The sequence below is a fragment of the Ceratina calcarata genome, unplaced genomic scaffold (genome assembly GCF_001652005.2).
Source record: "Ceratina calcarata isolate Rehan_Ccalc_2016 unplaced genomic scaffold, ASM165200v1 scaffold350.2, whole genome shotgun sequence".
Taxonomy (NCBI): Eukaryota; Metazoa; Arthropoda; class Insecta; order Hymenoptera; family Apidae; genus Ceratina; species Ceratina calcarata.
The window spans coordinates 184,526-203,039 of record NW_017157935.1 but is presented as its reverse complement, the minus strand read 5'-3'; the positions used below and the strand labels follow the sequence as shown (position 1 = coordinate 203,039).

The 18,514-nt window shown below is 40.7% G+C and overlaps 1 protein-coding gene and 1 long non-coding RNA gene across 10 annotated transcripts in view; one reads left to right on the top strand and one right to left on the bottom strand.

The window, feature by feature from the left end:
- Positions 1 to 18,514, top strand: part of LOC108625260 (RNA-binding Fox protein 1) — a 232,621-nt gene that overhangs the window by 108,717 nt on the left and 105,390 nt on the right. The window lies entirely within an intron of this gene.
- On the bottom strand, positions 7,351 to 12,002 carry LOC113464384 (uncharacterized). Its single transcript, XR_003389230.1, has 4 exons — positions 11,584 to 12,002; positions 10,911 to 11,172; positions 8,805 to 8,947; positions 7,351 to 8,738 (listed from the first exon to the last, which is right to left on the bottom strand). It is a non-coding gene; the product is annotated as an uncharacterized LOC113464384 (long non-coding RNA).

The following is an 18,514-nucleotide window of genomic DNA, read 5'->3' as shown; positions in this document are numbered from 1 at the left end:
TGCGTCGCGTTTTTCACTTTTCGTTTGTCGAGGATGCTGTCTCGAATACGGTGGAACGATGGTCTCCGAATAAAAGTATTTTATCGTAGGGATAAAGCGAAAAAACGATTTGGTTTAAATCTTTATAGCGATTAGACATTTTATAAGCAACCGCTGCTCCCATAAAAATGCCTGTGTGGATGGTTTAATCTTAGTTATCTGAGTTAAATTTTGTAATCTGTAAAAATTTAGTAATCTGAGTTAAAAATTGGCAGAGGAAAGCTGAATAGTATCGACAGATTACTTTTATTTTGTATCGAAATCCGGATATCAGTTTGAAACACAGTGTCTATCCAAATAAACCGAGGAAAAACGAGAATTGGTCACATCCTCTCTTCCTAACGTGGAAAACTTGGTTTTCGACTGATATTTCATTTTAAAATACTTTACATTTATGAACAAATAGAGTGCTCCACGTTTTTGTTGGCAAACAATATTTCACGAAAACAGCAAGAAAATAAAATGCATCCGCTAAGCGAGAGGAAAAACCGATATACAACACAGGAAAGCACTTCCCAACAATCTGTCGTGCGCGATCGATCGTTTATATTAGTTCCATCGAGTGTCGGTTAATTTTCACGAATTTTCCAAGCCAGCCGACGTGTTCCCATTTTTTACTCTGTTCAAAAAAGAGACGAGCTCGTCGGACGAAAAATTTCAAAGCAGATTACAGCGTCACGAGCTGGCCAACATTAATCCGACGGCATTAGCAGTGCCAATTCCGTGAAAATAAACAGCGGAGAGGAGAGAAGGAAAAATATGGGCGAAAGCACGGGAAGAAGAAAAATACGTGACGCCACGGTCACGTACCGACGGCTTTTCCCAGGAAGCAGTCGTTTTTCGAGTCTCTGGTCCATTCCTTTTTAGTATTATTCCCGTAGGAATCGATGACGCTCCAACAGGCTCGAGTGGACGAGCAAACGTCATCTACGAGCCACTCGCGTCGATATATTAGTCCTCTCACGCTAATTTCTTTTTACTCGTCCCTCCTCTGTTTCCATCCCCTACCCGGTAGCTTTTTCTACGCGACGTGTATTTTGAAATATAGGGCATGGTGGGCTATTTCCAGAGCACGGTGTATCGGTACTTTATTTCCACTAGGGGTCGATCGTTATTACAGTTTCGCAGTCTTTAAACCTATTTACCAATGCTGATTTCTTACTTTCTGACTCTGCAAGCTTTATGATTATATACTTGAAGTGTTCTAGGGGAAAGAAATAGCTAAATCGATTTGCATGAGCACACTGAACGTTTCAGTTGATACAAGATTCAAATGTTTTTTAAATGTTATAGCATCTGCAGTTATAAGAATTAACATACACGTCGCTGTACAGAAATAATATTGCAAATCGCGATTTGTCGAGCAGTTCCATCAAGCTTACCGTTATTACTCGCAATTTAACTTCTGCCCGGAGCGAAGCAAGGAAAAAAGATGTATAAAAAAGTGAAACTAAAGAAAGAGGCATGCATAATGCAAGTTGGCACCGCGGAAAACGAAGAGTAAAATGGAGTTTCCCGCAACTTTTACATTATTCGCTATCTTAATTGTCGTCTCGTAATTGTCCTGGATTTTCAAACTTCTTCATCCACTACTCTTGAGAAATTCTATTCTCAACTGTGTAAAATTCATTTGGAATTTATCTACGGATGATACAGTCTATCCTTGCGACGTGTCACCTTGTCATCGATATCGTTACACGCGCTTTAATCGGCATATTTTTTCTTTGGCTAACCGCATCTTCGATCACGGTATCATACAGCTGGCCTTTGTTTTCCGATCCTCTTGCGTTTCTTTTAATCTTGGGTTTCACCAGATGTGATAGTTACTAGTAAAAAAAACAACACTGTATGACTCCTTTTATTTCCTGGATGTTTGTTATGAAAGAGGTACCGTTTATTTATTCAAATTAGTTTATGTTTCATAAGGTACTTTATGAATTATGTAATTCTTGTTTTTCCCGCTTCTGTTGCGGTTCCTTTCATCTTGGATTTCAATGGCGAAATAAAAGCGTCCACGTATTTATTTTTATTTTATTGATCTTTTTACGAAACAAGAACTCCTTTTATTTATTAAAGTTTACGTTTCGGTAAATACTTTATAATTATACTATTCTTATGTTTGACTCTTTTGCTGAATTTCGTAGAACTTTATAAGAATCAACCTCTGAAGTATATAAATATTTCCTTGCATTTGGCACTTTTGGTTTTATTTCTACATCAAACTAAAATCATGGATAACAATAAGTTATAATCTTGTTTCTAGCTCAAATATTGTATGGCATAATGCTTAACTGATTTTCATCACTAGCGTACGCACAATTGCTCTGGTCATTATTCCCAAAGTAATTAAACAGTATATCAATCATTAGATTAACCATTGTATCAGATATTATATTATGCGCTACCACAATCATTATATTGTATCAGTTTTGTTATAATTAGACTGCGGATTTGTATGCAAAATAAGACTTGTAGAAATGATATTTAGTCAGACTGTTCTTTAATCCTCTAAATATCATGCTATGCAGTATGCTGTTGATACTCTATGCACTTTTGTCGGCTACATGTATTTTTTACACTGTTTACATGCTCAATTTTGTTACATAATGTAAAATTTACAGTCTAATTATAACTATTTTACAGTCTAATTATAATATTTTTATATACACTGCAAATGATTTGTAATGCATCAACTGTATGACCGTCACTGGTCAAGGTTTCGAGCAAGACATCGAATTACATCCCGGGAATCGAACGTAGTGTAAGTTTTCGCAGCCGACGCACGTGCGTCGCGACGCGAAACGTCCGCGTCTTGTGCATAAATACTCTCCAGGCTCGTCATGGTCGACGAAGAACGCGTCGTTTGTTTCTCCTCTCTTTTTTTTTGCACACGTTCAAAACGTTCGCGCTGCCATCCGCAATGGTCGCCTCGCGTAATTACCGTTGATATGCGTATCGCGTTACTCGCCTTTGCGTCGCGTTTTTCACTTTTCGTTTGTCGAGGATGCTGTCTCGAATACGGTGGAACGATGGTCTCCGAATAAAAGTATTTTATCGTAGGGATAAAGCGAAAAAACGATTTGGTTTAAATCTTTATAGCGATTAGACATTTTATAAGCAACCGCTGCTCCCATAAAAATGCCTGTGTGGATGGTTTAATCTTAGTTATCTGAGTTAAATTTTGTAATCTGTAAAAATTTAGTAATCTGAGTTAAAAATTGGCAGAGGAAAGCTGAATAGTATCGACAGATTACTTTTATTTTGTATCGAAATCCGGATATCAGTTTGAAACACAGTGTCTATCCAAATAAACCGAGGAAAAACGAGAATTGGTCACATCCTCTCTTCCTAACGTGGAAAACTTGGTTTTCGACTGATATTTCATTTTAAAATACTTTACATTTATGAACAAATAGAGTGCTCCACGTTTTTGTTGGCAAACAATATTTCACGAAAACAGCAAGAAAATAAAATGCATCCGCTAAGCGAGAGGAAAAACCGATATACAACACAGGAAAGCACTTCCCAACAATCTGTCGTGCGCGATCGATCGTTTATATTAGTTCCATCGAGTGTCGGTTAATTTTCACGAATTTTCCAAGCCAGCCGACGTGTTCCCATTTTTTACTCTGTTCAAAAAAGAGACGAGCTCGTCGGACGAAAAATTTCAAAGCAGATTACAGCGTCACGAGCTGGCCAACATTAATCCGACGGCATTAGCAGTGCCAATTCCGTGAAAATAAACAGCGGAGAGGAGAGAAGGAAAAATATGGGCGAAAGCACGGGAAGAAGAAAAATACGTGACGCCACGGTCACGTACCGACGGCTTTTCCCAGGAAGCAGTCGTTTTTCGAGTCTCTGGTCCATTCCTTTTTAGTATTATTCCCGTAGGAATCGATGACGCTCCAACAGGCTCGAGTGGACGAGCAAACGTCATCTACGAGCCACTCGCGTCGATATATTAGTCCTCTCACGCTAATTTCTTTTTACTCGTCCCTCCTCTGTTTCCATCCCCTACCCGGTAGCTTTTTCTACGCGACGTGTATTTTGAAATATAGGGCATGGTGGGCTATTTCCAGAGCACGGTGTATCGGTACTTTATTTCCACTAGGGGTCGATCGTTATTACAGTTTCGCAGTCTTTAAACCTATTTACCAATGCTGATTTCTTACTTTCTGACTCTGCAAGCTTTATGATTATATACTTGAAGTGTTCTAGGGGAAAGAAATAGCTAAATCGATTTGCATGAGCACACTGAACGTTTCAGTTGATACAAGATTCAAATGTTTTTTAAATGTTATAGCATCTGCAGTTATAAGAATTAACATACACGTCGCTGTACAGAAATAATATTGCAAATCGCGATTTGTCGAGCAGTTCCATCAAGCTTACCGTTATTACTCGCAATTTAACTTCTGCCCGGAGCGAAGCAAGGAAAAAAGATGTATAAAAAAGTGAAACTAAAGAAAGAGGCATGCATAATGCAAGTTGGCACCGCGGAAAACGAAGAGTAAAATGGAGTTTCCCGCAACTTTTACATTATTCGCTATCTTAATTGTCGTCTCGTAATTGTCCTGGATTTTCAAACTTCTTCATCCACTACTCTTGAGAAATTCTATTCTCAACTGTGTAAAATTCATTTGGAATTTATCTACGGATGATACAGTCTATTTCGTCTATCCTTGCGACGTGTCACCTTGTCATCGATATCGTTACACGCGCTTTAATCGGCATATTTTTTCTTTGGCTAACCGCATCTTCGATCACGGTATCATACAGCTGGCCTTTGTTTTCCGATCCTCTTGCGTTTCTTTTAATCTTGGGTTTCACCAGATGTGATAGTTACTAGTAAAAAAAACAACACTGTATGACTCCTTTTATTTCCTGGATGTTTGTTATGAAAGAGGTACCGTTTATTTATTCAAATTAGTTTATGTTTCATAAGGTACTTTATGAATTATGTAATTCTTGTTTTTCCCGCTTCTGTTGCGGTTCCTTTCATCTTGGATTTCAATGGCGAAATAAAAGCGTCCACGTATTTATTTTTATTTTATTGATCTTTTTACGAAACAAGAACTCCTTTTATTTATTAAAGTTTACGTTTCGGTAAATACTTTATAATTATACTATTCTTATGTTTGACTCTTTTGCTGAATTTCGTAGAACTGTATCACAGTTTTGAAGTTTTGTCGTTCGGAGACAATCGAACGTTCCTTGGCACCGCTGATAGGTGATTGCGCGTTCGAAGTTCGTGTCAGACGATGCGGTCTTGTTGCTCGGTGAAAGTTTGCTGATAAGCGGCGGAGGTTGAAGTTCGATTGTTGCGCGTCTGCGTGCGATCGGGAGCATATTTCTCTCGAATTGAACGGCTTTTGTCGTCCCTATCTATACTCCGTCCGATTCACAGAACGCCTGAGAATTATCTCCTAATTTATCTTTGAAATTAGTTTCTTTAGAATGTCCCACAGAACTCAATGCGTTGCGGACAGTTCATATATATTTTTTGTAACAACGTGCAGACTTGTCAGCACAAGTGATTATAAGAAATAGTTGATATTCTTGTTTCAGATTATTGAATCAACGCAGTCTTACAATTTTCTTTCATTTTACATGAATTACCGTAGACCTGTTTTCTATTACGTTTATTATCTTTGGACACTTGGGTCCGTTTTTTAATGGCCCACCAGAAACTGGCTCGTCAATTTTCGTATGAGTCCAAGTTATTTCTGGTCACGATTCTAAGTTAAAATTGAGGGTCATGCCCCGCGGAAGCACGCGAGTAGGCCGTGCGTCGCGTGCCAACGCAAACTCCAACTTATTGTTAGTATTACGTGAAACTAAATCGCACGTGACGTTTTCCCTTGGAAAATCGAATTTTTAAAAGGCAAACACAAAATTATCCGCAGGAGTACGATTCCATTTCCCTAAAGAGTCATTGGGGACCAAAGTTGAATCGGTATTGTGCGCGTTGGTTAAAATTACTACGTCTCGATTCAGTTACCGGCTATCAAACGATTTTCGAAATAAATTGTTTAGATTCCAGGCGCGCATAATCGAGTGTACGTGATTTTCGGCGTAAACATTTTAATGATTGAGAAATCCAAGAATATAGAGAATAGTTATAGTTTGAAATCTGTTGAATNCTACATAATTGTATGGCCAGAGATAGTAAATAGGAAGTAAGAGCTCTGGGTTTCAGCAATGATTAAACGTCCGTGTTGTAGGAGATACGAACACAAATTGTACTAGTCTGCTAGAAGAAATATCTCCGGCATTCTAGAGGGCAGAAACCCTGCACGCAAATTAATTAGGCGGGTCGCGTTCAGATATATTAAGAAATATTTCACGTCCCGGGTACGGGGGATGCGAGGAAGCATCGCTTTAAGCTCGAACCGGCGGGCGCGTGGTTAATCCGCGAGCGAGCGATGAATACGTGTCAAGGTCTCTTTTTCTCTGTCCGCCCATTGTTTTTCACGTCACTTGGAAATTATCACTTACGAATGTACTTAACGTGGGAGGATCCGGATGGATCCTTCTCGAGTTTTTCAAAGACCGCCGTTGTTCTCCTAATTCGATTTACTCTGAAGCCGAAGGAGAAATATTTCCGTTTGCTGGAAAATCAGTTTTCACTTGACTGCCTCGCCGAACGGTAGAGGAAGGACCTACCTAAGTTGGAAAATTTGTGATCAATTAAGGAAGTAAGGTAGGCTGGCTGGGTCTGGTCGAAGTAGGAATACGAGTTGGCACTGTGCAAATGTTTGACGGACTCGCTTTTCAAATAGAACACCGACGAGTTTCATTATTCGAGCGCAGAAGTCTATCTCTCGGTTTTCATACGTACGCATCTAAAAATTAGCAGAGGATCTTTTGTAATAATAACGTGAGAAGCAAGATTGTAAAATACATAGTTTACAGGATGGTGAGACGATTTGTTTTCAATAAAATTCGTGCAGCGTTCCAGCACGGATTTTGGAACAATTTCTGTCGGTCCATTTCGCAAGCGGGACTCGTTGCGAATTCGCGTCATGGAGGGACACGTCCGGTGGTTCGTGTCGGCATACTGATATGGGAATTAACTTCTAACGCTTGCACGCGGCCGGCCAGTCCGGATTAAGATTGATGATTAAATAGCGCAACGCGCCGGCTATTGTCTCCGTCGCGAGTCAGAGACGACACGGTCCTCCATTATTCACGATCAACGCCCGCTTCGAAGACACGGCCGGCCAGTTCCCTCTTTGCATTGTCGTCATACTTGCTGACATTTGACATGTAACCGGCCGGTTAATTTCGGACGGGTCAATGCGTGGCTATTCGCGGAGGAAATCGAATAGAAAGAGGCAGCTCGATCGGTCGGACACTCGTTTTATTTATGTATAGTGCCAATTGGGGCGTCCCGTACACTTTTAATATCTCGTTCTATTTGTACATCTAATCTTCTCGCTTATTACGCAATAGATTTTGTTTCCTTTTGTAAATCACGGAAGGTTTTGGGAGTCAGTGAAAATTGACTGAGAAACAATTTTTAATTGTAAGGAAGGATAAAAATATTTCATATAGGAGCTCAGGACATATTTAAAATCCTCAGCTTTATCATGTGCAAGTATTTAGATAGTTTTCCTAAAGAATGTTGCAGTTACACATATCATCGTCTATATCTTTAATTATTTGAACAATTTTGTTACGATTTATCAAATATTTTTAATGTCTCATTCGTTTTGATGTCAAAAGACGTAATAAAAATGAAAAAAACATGAACGTCGGATTTTGAATCATTCGACCTGTCGGTGTAATGGGTCTAATTTCGGTGAGCATGATTGAGTTAACAAAACTCGCAAGCGGACTGGTCGCGGTCCATTTGCAACGGCCCGGAGCCTCTTCATTCATCCGGCAGACGTTTTACCTTCGTGCCCATTGCGGAAACGAATAAATCCCATGTACCCCGCGGGACCCACGCTCCCTCTACCCGGATAGGTATATTTATCACGGGAAACGCGATGCTCGCGTTGCCTTTGATACGTGCCAGCGACGATTCTTCATTTTCCGTATTAAAATCCGAGTCAGGCAAGAATAACTTAACATAGTAAAATTCCTATTACCTTTCTGCAAGAACATTGAAATTCTTGAACATTTCTAAAACTCCATAATTCTCAATCGTTCAATAGTAACAAATAATTAAACAATAACTTGTTGATGAGATTTTGAGTTTGCATCTAAAATAAAATTACTTTCTACGTCGCAGTAGAGTTGTATATAAATGAAAATATGTCTGGTATTTCACAATTGACTCATTCAATTGTTTATCACATAAGGAGTTTTGATACAATCATGATTTTAAGAACTCATTCTTCAATCTGTCTAATGATTCGAAGAACACAGAATGTACCCAGTAGACAAAGAACTATGCAGCCATGAACGTGTGAATGAAAGTGGCGTAGCTTCGTAGTTTTCGTTTATCTGTAATTCACTGTTCGAGAACATGTTGGTTGCAGGGTCGAGGAGAATAGGTTGCTGGCCCGTGCGTATTCGAGTCTAAGAATATTCGATTATCGCCCAAGCGCTACTGTGTATCGATCCTTCTACCTACACTCGCGATTCGTGATTTATTATATATTCACGCGGAAGTTCTCCTACTTAACAACCCACTGTCGAGAGGATAACCAGAGAAACGAGTCGGTGAACTCTCCGTTGAATGTTTCATTCTGTAAACAAGAATGAGGAAAATGGACAATCGAGAAATGTGTTTGTGCTGTTAGAGTCGGTTATACCTGAGGCGATATTGTTGTCATAGTGGTCATTGCACGTAGGCATCCGTCATCCACCTTTGAGAAGTTAGCTTCTGCCAACAGTCGAAATTATTTTGTATATCTCTCCTTCCTGTTGCTCTGACTCATAAGAACTTCAAACATGTCTGCAATAGTGTTTAGATTGTTACATGATTGAGAATAGTCAATTTCAAAATATGAATATTCTGAAGTATCGATCGTCTCATATGTGACAATGTAATACATTTCTTCTGATATTTACGTACATTTAGTTTTATTTCTCAAGATCTAATAATTGAGACCTGGTCTATTAATTCTAGAAATCTTGATCCTTTTTCATTGTATCATTATTTTTTGTTGGAAGTCTCTAGACTGTAGGGATACGGGCTCTCTCTTCTGATAAGTTTGGAAAATTCGGTGCGGGTACCAGTATGTAATAGATGTGAGATGAAAAAGCGCGGATTAAATTTCGAGCTATGAAAAATCGAGGTTAACGAAATTTTATCAGCACTGCCAACATTATTCCAACTAAAGATTAAACAGAAATTTTCCAAAAATAGCCTTCAATGTTAAATTACATATGTTACATATGTTTACAACATAAATGTGCGATTTCGCATTTGAACAGAATTTAGTTTACCGTTGAAATAGTTGGGGTTAGAGAAAGTAAGGGTGAACGGTGTTTTTTTATTCTCTGTCCGTTAATTGGGAGAGAATTGCCAGGACCAGGTTGAAATATTTCCACGAGTGGCTCGTTAGGGAAGCGGCGCGGCGTCGGGAATTTGGAGAACGCCCGATTCCCAGTCTAGCGTTCGTGCAATATATATAACTGTTCGTCATCAGTGTTCGAATGATTCACACCTTGCAACTGTTTTTAGACTGGGGATTCGCGAACATCTGCGAGCCGCGAGAAAATTGACCGTGAATCGGTGCTGAAGCACAGAAAATCATTGTAAAATGAATAATGTAGTATTGAGTGTAGTACAAGTGGGAGTAATGATGATTTTTAGTATATATTGATTCAATGTCATTACAGTATGAACCTTTCCTCAATATCTGCAATAGCGAATGAATGTAAACATCATATTTAAATCAGATAATGATTGAAACGAAGAATAAAGATATCGCAATTGATATTATGAAGAAAAACAAGAAAAATCAAGGAGACTGTTAAGATAATTAATATGAATATCAATTCAATCAGAGTGTATCGTCTACTTGTTTTACATACATGTATGAGCAATTTAACTGACGCAAATTGAGAAAATGTAGGACTTGGATAATTTGCCAAGGAGATATCGCGGAGTCTTGTAATTAAAGCAGCGGTTAAAACGCACGAGGATCGGTTTCTCCAGTAATTCTAAGAATTTACGGACGAGTCTCAGTACTCGGGCTTGTTCGAAAAATAATTTCACGGAACAGATTATAGTACATTGTATCAAATTTTTCCTAGTTATCGTGGATGGTAGCAGTTTTCCGGCGTTATCGTCCTTTCAATTACGGCGATTAATTAATTTTAATCACTTGACACGACGCTGGCGTGCGTCGACTGGCTGTGCGCGAAATAGAATTAATTCGCGTTTTATCGGTGGAAGTCGAGCGGTAATCGAAGCGATTCGCGAGCAATAATCCAATCGCTGAATTAATCGCCGATATTTGATCTTCGCGTGCCACCGGTCGATATTCTGCTTTTACCTTCGCGTCTATCGATGATCGGAATTTTTTTACTCAGTGAGAAATGTAAAATACGTGCAGCCAAACGTCGAAAATGTAATTACGTTATTTACAGACCGTGAATTTTTATACAAATCAATTAGAAAAATTCGATGTAGGCAGAAACGTTTTGTGATAAGCATTCTTCAATATTGTACATATTTCGTCACATTCCATTTCTCTGTAAATACATAAAACGTTCGGTTCTCTCGGTGTACGAAAATACTTCTTAGCAATTAATTAATCATGAAGTTATCAAAGTCGAATGTGGGAGCTCGAGTCGTTTGCATTTTGGCAAGGACAAAGGACCACGAAGCATAATGCTCACTCGTGCCTCAAGTTTGACTTCGCTCTTGGAGACTGACGGTAACTTCGTCGAAGTATATACATAGCTACCGTGAACTATAGCCGATGAACTGGATCTGTCTGCGGAAAAGTTGAGGCTGTTCGATCGCTGTTTTGTGCATCGGGTCGGCTCGAAATTCTCTCCGGGTATCTCGTCTGCTAGAGAAATTCGCTGGAACGTTCTCTCTCTCACCCCTTCGCCTTTTCTTCGATTCAGAGCATCCTCCCTGCCGAGGATTTATGAGGTTTCCGTGCCTCGGGTTAATACCAGGTGTCGAGCAATATTCCCGTTCAAGCAATTTTCTTTCCTCTCCTTTAACAATGATTGGTAGCAGAAAGAAAATCCAAAAGTATTCTATAATGGTGCACTAAAAATAATAGCTTATATTCATATGAAATGGAATCGTTGGAAGGAAGTAATAACGTAATACAGCATCTACTTACACATTCTCTCTGATCTACACCAACTGAGCACAGTCGGATTTTAAAAAAAAATATCATGAAATTTTCGGATCCACGTAAGCCAGAAAGGAAAAAAGTCGTGGTTGACTTTAATATACTCGGGTACAAGGAGTTCTTTGTTGGCCCGTCGAGCCGACTTAATCTCCGGCGCATATACGCGAAACGAAATAGGAGGGAAACGAAATAAAAAGGAACACGGTTCTATCGCGAGGGTGAATCATACGCGGCGTTCCCACGGGACGACGCGATGCGGCGTACGTACAGGGTAGATATAGTTGGAATCCCTCTCTATCCTGCGGGAGAAGAGAACTTCCAGACGGGAAAACCCCACGATGTGTCGTCGCGGTGGCGATGTCGGTGCAGATATCGATCGGTCCGGGCTAGTCGCAGCTTCTCTTTAAGTCATCCGGGGCCCAGGACCACCCACGCGTCCGCCCCTGACGCGTCTCCTCCCGTTTTCACCCACGCAGCAGCAGCAGCAGCAGCCTGCAGTTTCCAGCCACCGCACCGAGGCGAGAACACCGTCTCCACTGCCTGTACTCTCTTCCCAGCTGCTGGTACCAGCCCTCTTTTCTCGCTTCGCTTCGCGCCGTCTTTGCATTTTCGCTGTCGCTGGTTCTCCTCAAGGTTCCGTCGTATCGACGAGAGACTTGTGAACCCTCTTTCTATTCAGAGCCCTCGATCTTCTCCGAGATGATTCTCACTTGCCTGAATGCTCGTCTTTTATTTTCTGTTCTCAACTCACTCGCTTCTGGCGTGCGTCGACTGGCTGTGCGCGAAATAGAATTAATTCGCGTTTTATCGGTGGAAGTCGAGCGGTAATCGAAGCGATTCGCGAGCAATAATCCAATCGCTGAATTAATCGCCGATATTTGATCTTCGCGTGCCACCGGTCGATATTCTGCTTTTACCTTCGCGTCTATCGATGATCGGAATTTTTTTACTCAGTGAGAAATGTAAAATACGTGCAGCCAAACGTCGAAAATGTAATTACGTTATTTACAGACCGTGAATTTTTATACAAATCAATTAGAAAAATTCGATGTAGGCAGAAACGTTTTGTGATAAGCATTCTTCAATATTGTACATATTTCGTCACATTCCATTTCTCTGTAAATACATAAAACGTTCGGTTCTCTCGGTGTACGAAAATACTTCTTAGCAATTAATTAATCATGAAGTTATCAAAGTCGAATGTGGGAGCTCGAGTCGTTTGCATTTTGGCAAGGACAAAGGACCACGAAGCATAATGCTCACTCGTGCCTCAAGTTTGACTTCGCTCTTGGAGACTGACGGTAACTTCGTCGAAGTATATACATAGCTACCGTGAACTATAGCCGATGAACTGGATCTGTCTGCGGAAAAGTTGAGGCTGTTCGATCGCTGTTTTGTGCATCGGGTCGGCTCGAAATTCTCTCCGGGTATCTCGTCTGCTAGAGAAATTCGCTGGAACGTTCTCTCTCTCACCCCTTCGCCTTTTCTTCGATTCAGAGCATCCTCCCTGCCGAGGATTTATGAGGTTTCCGTGCCTCGGGTTAATACCAGGTGTCGAGCAATATTCCCGTTCAAGCAATTTTCTTTCCTCTCCTTTAACAATGATTGGTAGCAGAAAGAAAATCCAAAAGTATTCTATAATGGTGCACTAAAAATAATAGCTTATATTCATATGAAATGGAATCGTTGGAAGGAAGTAATAACGTAATACAGCATCTACTTACACATTCTCTCTGATCTACACCAACTGAGCACAGTCGGATTTTAAAAAAAAATATCATGAAATTTTCGGATCCACGTAAGCCAGAAAGGAAAAAAGTCGTGGTTGACTTTAATATACTCGGGTACAAGGAGTTCTTTGTTGGCCCGTCGAGCCGACTTAATCTCCGGCGCATATACGCGAAACGAAATAGGAGGGAAACGAAATAAAAAGGAACACGGTTCTATCGCGAGGGTGAATCATACGCGGCGTTCCCACGGGACGACGCGATGCGGCGTACGTACAGGGTAGATATAGTTGGAATCCCTCTCTATCCTGCGGGAGAAGAGAACTTCCAGACGGGAAAACCCCACGATGTGTCGTCGCGGTGGCGATGTCGGTGCAGATATCGATCGGTCCGGGCTAGTCGCAGCTTCTCTTTAAGTCATCCGGGGCCCAGGACCACCCACGCGTCCGCCCCTGACGCGTCTCCTCCCGTTTTCACCCACGCAGCAGCAGCAGCAGCAGCCTGCAGTTTCCAGCCACCGCACCGAGGCGAGAACACCGTCTCCACTGCCTGTACTCTCTTCCCAGCTGCTGGTACCAGCCCTCTTTTCTCGCTTCGCTTCGCGCCGTCTTTGCATTTTCGCTGTCGCTGGTTCTCCTCAAGGTTCCGTCGTATCGACGAGAGACTTGTGAACCCTCTTTCTATTCAGAGCCCTCGATCTTCTCCGAGATGATTCTCACTTGCCTGAATGCTCGTCTTTTATTTTCTGTTCTCAACTCACTCGCTTCATTGTTTGTTCTTACATTTCGTTGCTAATTTTGAGCCGACTTCCATCTACTAAGATTATAGGAGCGGATCTCGCGTTTTTCCTCTAACACCAAACTCTTATCTATCTTCGGATCTCTTTGTTGATCCGTTGGGCATCTCCAGGCATGATCCGTTATTCATATCAGCCTCCCGTTCCGCCCACACGAGCAGCATCGTTTTAGCCTCCCCGCAACGCGCTTTCCGGTCTTCGGTAACAACCGAGCTCGCTTTCAGCCCGCTTTGTCCTCTTGTAGAGAGAGTATTTTCAATGTTCAAACCGAGGAACTTGACACCGTTCCCTCGGCCACGTGAATTTTCCTTCGTCCTTTGTTCACTCGACACCCTTAAACGCTTAGGATGTTTCCCTTGTTAGTCGGATTACAACTACCTTTTATCCCGTTGATACTGTGTGCGTTCCACAGTTTCAGCTTTTAGATTCTCTATACAAGAGAATCGCCACTTCCGTGTGTTTCCTTCGCTTTTGATCAAATAATCAACGTTGTTCTCTTACCTTGCATTTCAATCCGAATTTCGTTAGCTGTGAATCTGTTCAACGTCGTACGACCCACGGCCCAATTTGATCTTTTAGCAGCTGCAAATATACATGGTAGAAGGAAACTCGACAGGAATGAAGGGACACGGTCCACGAATGACTGTGATTGTTCTTTGACGATGGTCCCAAGGTTTCACCTCCCCCACCGAAGTTCTTTTCTTTGCACTCCACGTTCTCCGTCTTCGAGCCCACCTAACCCAGATTCGCGTCCTTTATATTTTCTATACGTATTCGTAGCCAGTGGACCATCTAACAAACGCTCCAACATACTTATACAAATGCTGTTGTTAGAATAGACTACAATTGCGCCCGCAGCAATTTTTCTCGGCAGACAACGACGAGAGAGATGTATTAGAATTATCATTTCAATGGTTCTAAACGAAAGATTGTAATTTCCTCACATTGAGATTGTTTATTATTTCAATGTTCAACGTTTATATGGTAATAAATATTTTTCATTGTTTTGAATAATAGAAAAATGTGAAATAGTTAGTGCACCAATAGTAAGCGTTCCCACAAGCTTTTCCTAACGTCGCGGAAAGCCGCGGGTATCGATCTCGGCCTCGTATACACGAAATCCCCTCCGCTGCTCCGGTGTGGCTCGTTCATTATACTTGTTCGATAGCGGAGTCTGGAGGAGGCTGGATATCAGCAAGGGGAGAAGAAAAGGCGAAGAAGTTGAGAAATGGGGACGGGGGTCTGCGTTCGTCGCTTGTAGATAATAACGAGAGGTCATCCGTGGGGCTATCTTCCTCAGTCGAAAGTTTTCTACAATTTAACTCTCGATATAAATAAATGAATGTGTTGGAGTTAAATAAAATTAAATTCATTCCTGAAAGCAGCTTTCTATCATCCTTATTTTATTTTCGTGTCAATAAATTAAAAGATGAAGCGCATTAAATCATTGAATTAATTAAAAAACAGAAAAAAATTAAGAAATGTTTGTCCCAATATTTTCCGAGTATTGTTACTCCTGAAATGAATCAAAATTATTTAAAAGCATCGCTTCAGTTGATCAATAAATTATTTATTGGACGTGCCTTAATATTTTCTGAAACTGTTCGATTTAACCGAGTTTGTGAAGTCTTAATACGGTGCCACCGGGTTCTTTAATTTCCTCGACGGAAACGGGACAAAAATTCATCGAGTCCGTTAGGAGTCGGTCGGATGCACGTGGTCCAGCGTGGTGCAACGACGCTCTCGGCGCTGTTAGCTGAATTTATGACCGGGCCGATATTAAAACGCGAATGTAATTTACGGGCGAAATCGCGCAGCTGCCCCGGCCGAGTCCTAGTCCTAGCGCGCCGTATCAATCGTTTCCGCGCGAGAGAGAAAATAAAGCGCGCGATTCCCACGCGAAGAACGAAAATCCCGTTCGTGGGATAACGAGGTTACCGCGCTTGTTCCCCGTAACAAGCTTCCGCCGTGGATTTTATTCGTTTTCGTTTACTGCGAAACGGCAAAAGCAATAGCCTCGATCTTCTATTTGCCTTCCATCAGATTAGTCTTTTATACATCGCTTCTGGAAGAGGTGTTTAATTAAAAATATAAATATCACATATTGCAGTTCAAAAATCTGTTAACAATTAATATTTTATTCAGAAAATACTTCGAGTACGAAAAGGGAGTCAGTATTGTTTACTGGTTATTGATTTCGTTATAACGCCTGATAAAAATAATACATTTTCATTTACTGAAATAAAAGGATAAGTTCAATTAATAATTCGCATCGTATAATTAATTCTGCACGATACGTTTCGATAAAATGATGAAACAATTTGTTGTACACGGCAGTTCTTATCGATTCACTCTGTATTTAGAGTTCGTTTATTTATAATAATTATGTATGATGAATTTGATAAATACATGAGCACCGCTGAACTGTGCGTTGTATGGGAACAGTGAAGGGAGGGTAGATGGGTCGATATCGATTTTCTGGCGGAAAACCGGGCTCGCGTGCGCGAACGAATCTAATTTCCATGCGAGACGGCTCTGACCGTGTTTGTCCTATTATGTTTGCGAATTATCTGTCGTGATAGCGTCACTGACGATTTTCGACTGGTCTGCGTATCGCGAGCTCCTCTTCGGGTTATCTCCTTTTTTCCTGGTAAACGCGTTTTATCAGCGGGCTCTTTTTTACAATCTCCGATTAAGTCGATCGCGAACGGATAAACACTCCGGACCTCTTCCTGCACCTTTTTAACTAATGTTGTTTATGTTTCTGTTTCAGGTAAGTGTCCAACGTAGTCTCTGCTGGTGTTGCACGATGTACCGTGAGTCACGCTATTCCTATTAAATCGGTTGAAAAGTATTTTATAATTCGTAAGCTTGCGGCCACTGTGTAAAGGAATTAGGGTCATTCAGATACGGTAAATGAATTGGAACATATTTTCATGAATGAAATTAGTTAACACTTTCCGACCTGAATCCTTTATCAGCTGAAATCAAATTCTTTTCTTCATACAATCACGACTGTGCAAAGAATTTTATAGAAATGTTCACACACTAATACAATGTTAAAGGAGTTAATGATTCTATTTGGGTTGGAAATAGCTGAAGTTAACGATGCGATCAAACAGGGTACGTTTTTAAATTTGATTTACGGGACAGTGGCTTACGACTTCGCGTTTGCACCCAGTTGCTTGCCCGCGAAATTCTATTTAAAGTGCAATTACGCTACCCGTGGAAGTTTTAATCGCAATGTACGTGCTCGGTGATCGTGCATAAAAAATTTCAATTTGGAAGCTCCAAAGGACACCGCGCAAATAATTATTCGTATATTATTGTTAATTCGTTCATGCTTTTGTTTCAACTCGACTCGGTCGAGTGTAGAAGAAGAATTGTGAAATGAAAGCCAAAATATTTCGTAGAGAGCATCGAAAGAGTCGAGGGGGGTCGATCGATCGAACGCCATTTGCTCGACGAATTAACTTTTAACCAGTTTAACCCGGGTAGGATGGGCGCAATCGAGTTCACCTTCCCCTAACGAACTTTTACGAACCTCACTTTTGCGGGACCTGGAAGCCTGTTCCGAAAGGCGATTTTCACGTATACATTGTAGTCAGACTTCGGTGATAAACAGTTCATGTTCCAGATAACGAATGGACCTCGCGTTATCGTGAAACTCAATTTTTTTTTGTTCGATAACAGATAGGCATCTGTGACAAATACGTTGTCATTAATAAAAGATGAAATTCTCAATACCGTTCAAAAATATCGTTGAATAGAAATCCATAAATTTTTTAAACGAAGTGAAAGCAATTTTACAAAAATTCTCATTGCACATTTGTCAGACCATCTGATTCCCTTGATACGAATTACAAACATGATTTGAGCATTGTGTATAAAATTGTCGAAAATCATATAGTACTTCAATTATTTTGCAAATACATATTATGAACTCATTTCACATAAATTACTTATTGCATGTTCGTCACAGAAAATCTGCCTTGATACACAATAAATATTATTTGAGCATTGTTTATGAGATTGTAAAAATTCAAACAGTACGTTAATTATTTTGCAAACACACATCGTGTATTGCTTGATAATTGTATGTTTAATCGGTGACGATTAATTAGAATGGTATACAGAAGAGGAGAATGAACGAAAAAGCGAGTAATAACGGGCATTACGTCTGCTTAGTTAATCGGGGGACGGGCGTTCCTCGCAGTAATTACGAGAGAGCTGCGCTCCATTCCCATTCGACGCGACACGACGTCTCGCCGATTAATAATTATAGAGCTCGCATTAATATTAGATTGCAGCCTCTCGGTGGCAACTTCAAAGACGAGCTTCACTCACCAGCTGCTCGCTACACTACTACTGCGTTTGCACTTTCCGCGCGATACCGTCGAACAGAATCACTTAGGCGTACAAAGCTTCCAACGTACGCGTCGCGCCTTACAGTAGGAATGTCAATTATTACAGAATGGAATTGCCTCCCTCGTTTAATTGTCACTCGCGCAGCGATAGATTCGCCAAATTGATTGCATTCTATCCGTGAAACCATTTCGTCTCATATTGTGTCTTCGCTCATTTATTGAACATTCTTTTTCATTCATCATTTCCAAGTGTGTAATCATAATATGAATAAGCAATACAAAATTCTGTATTATTTATCATGTCCAAAG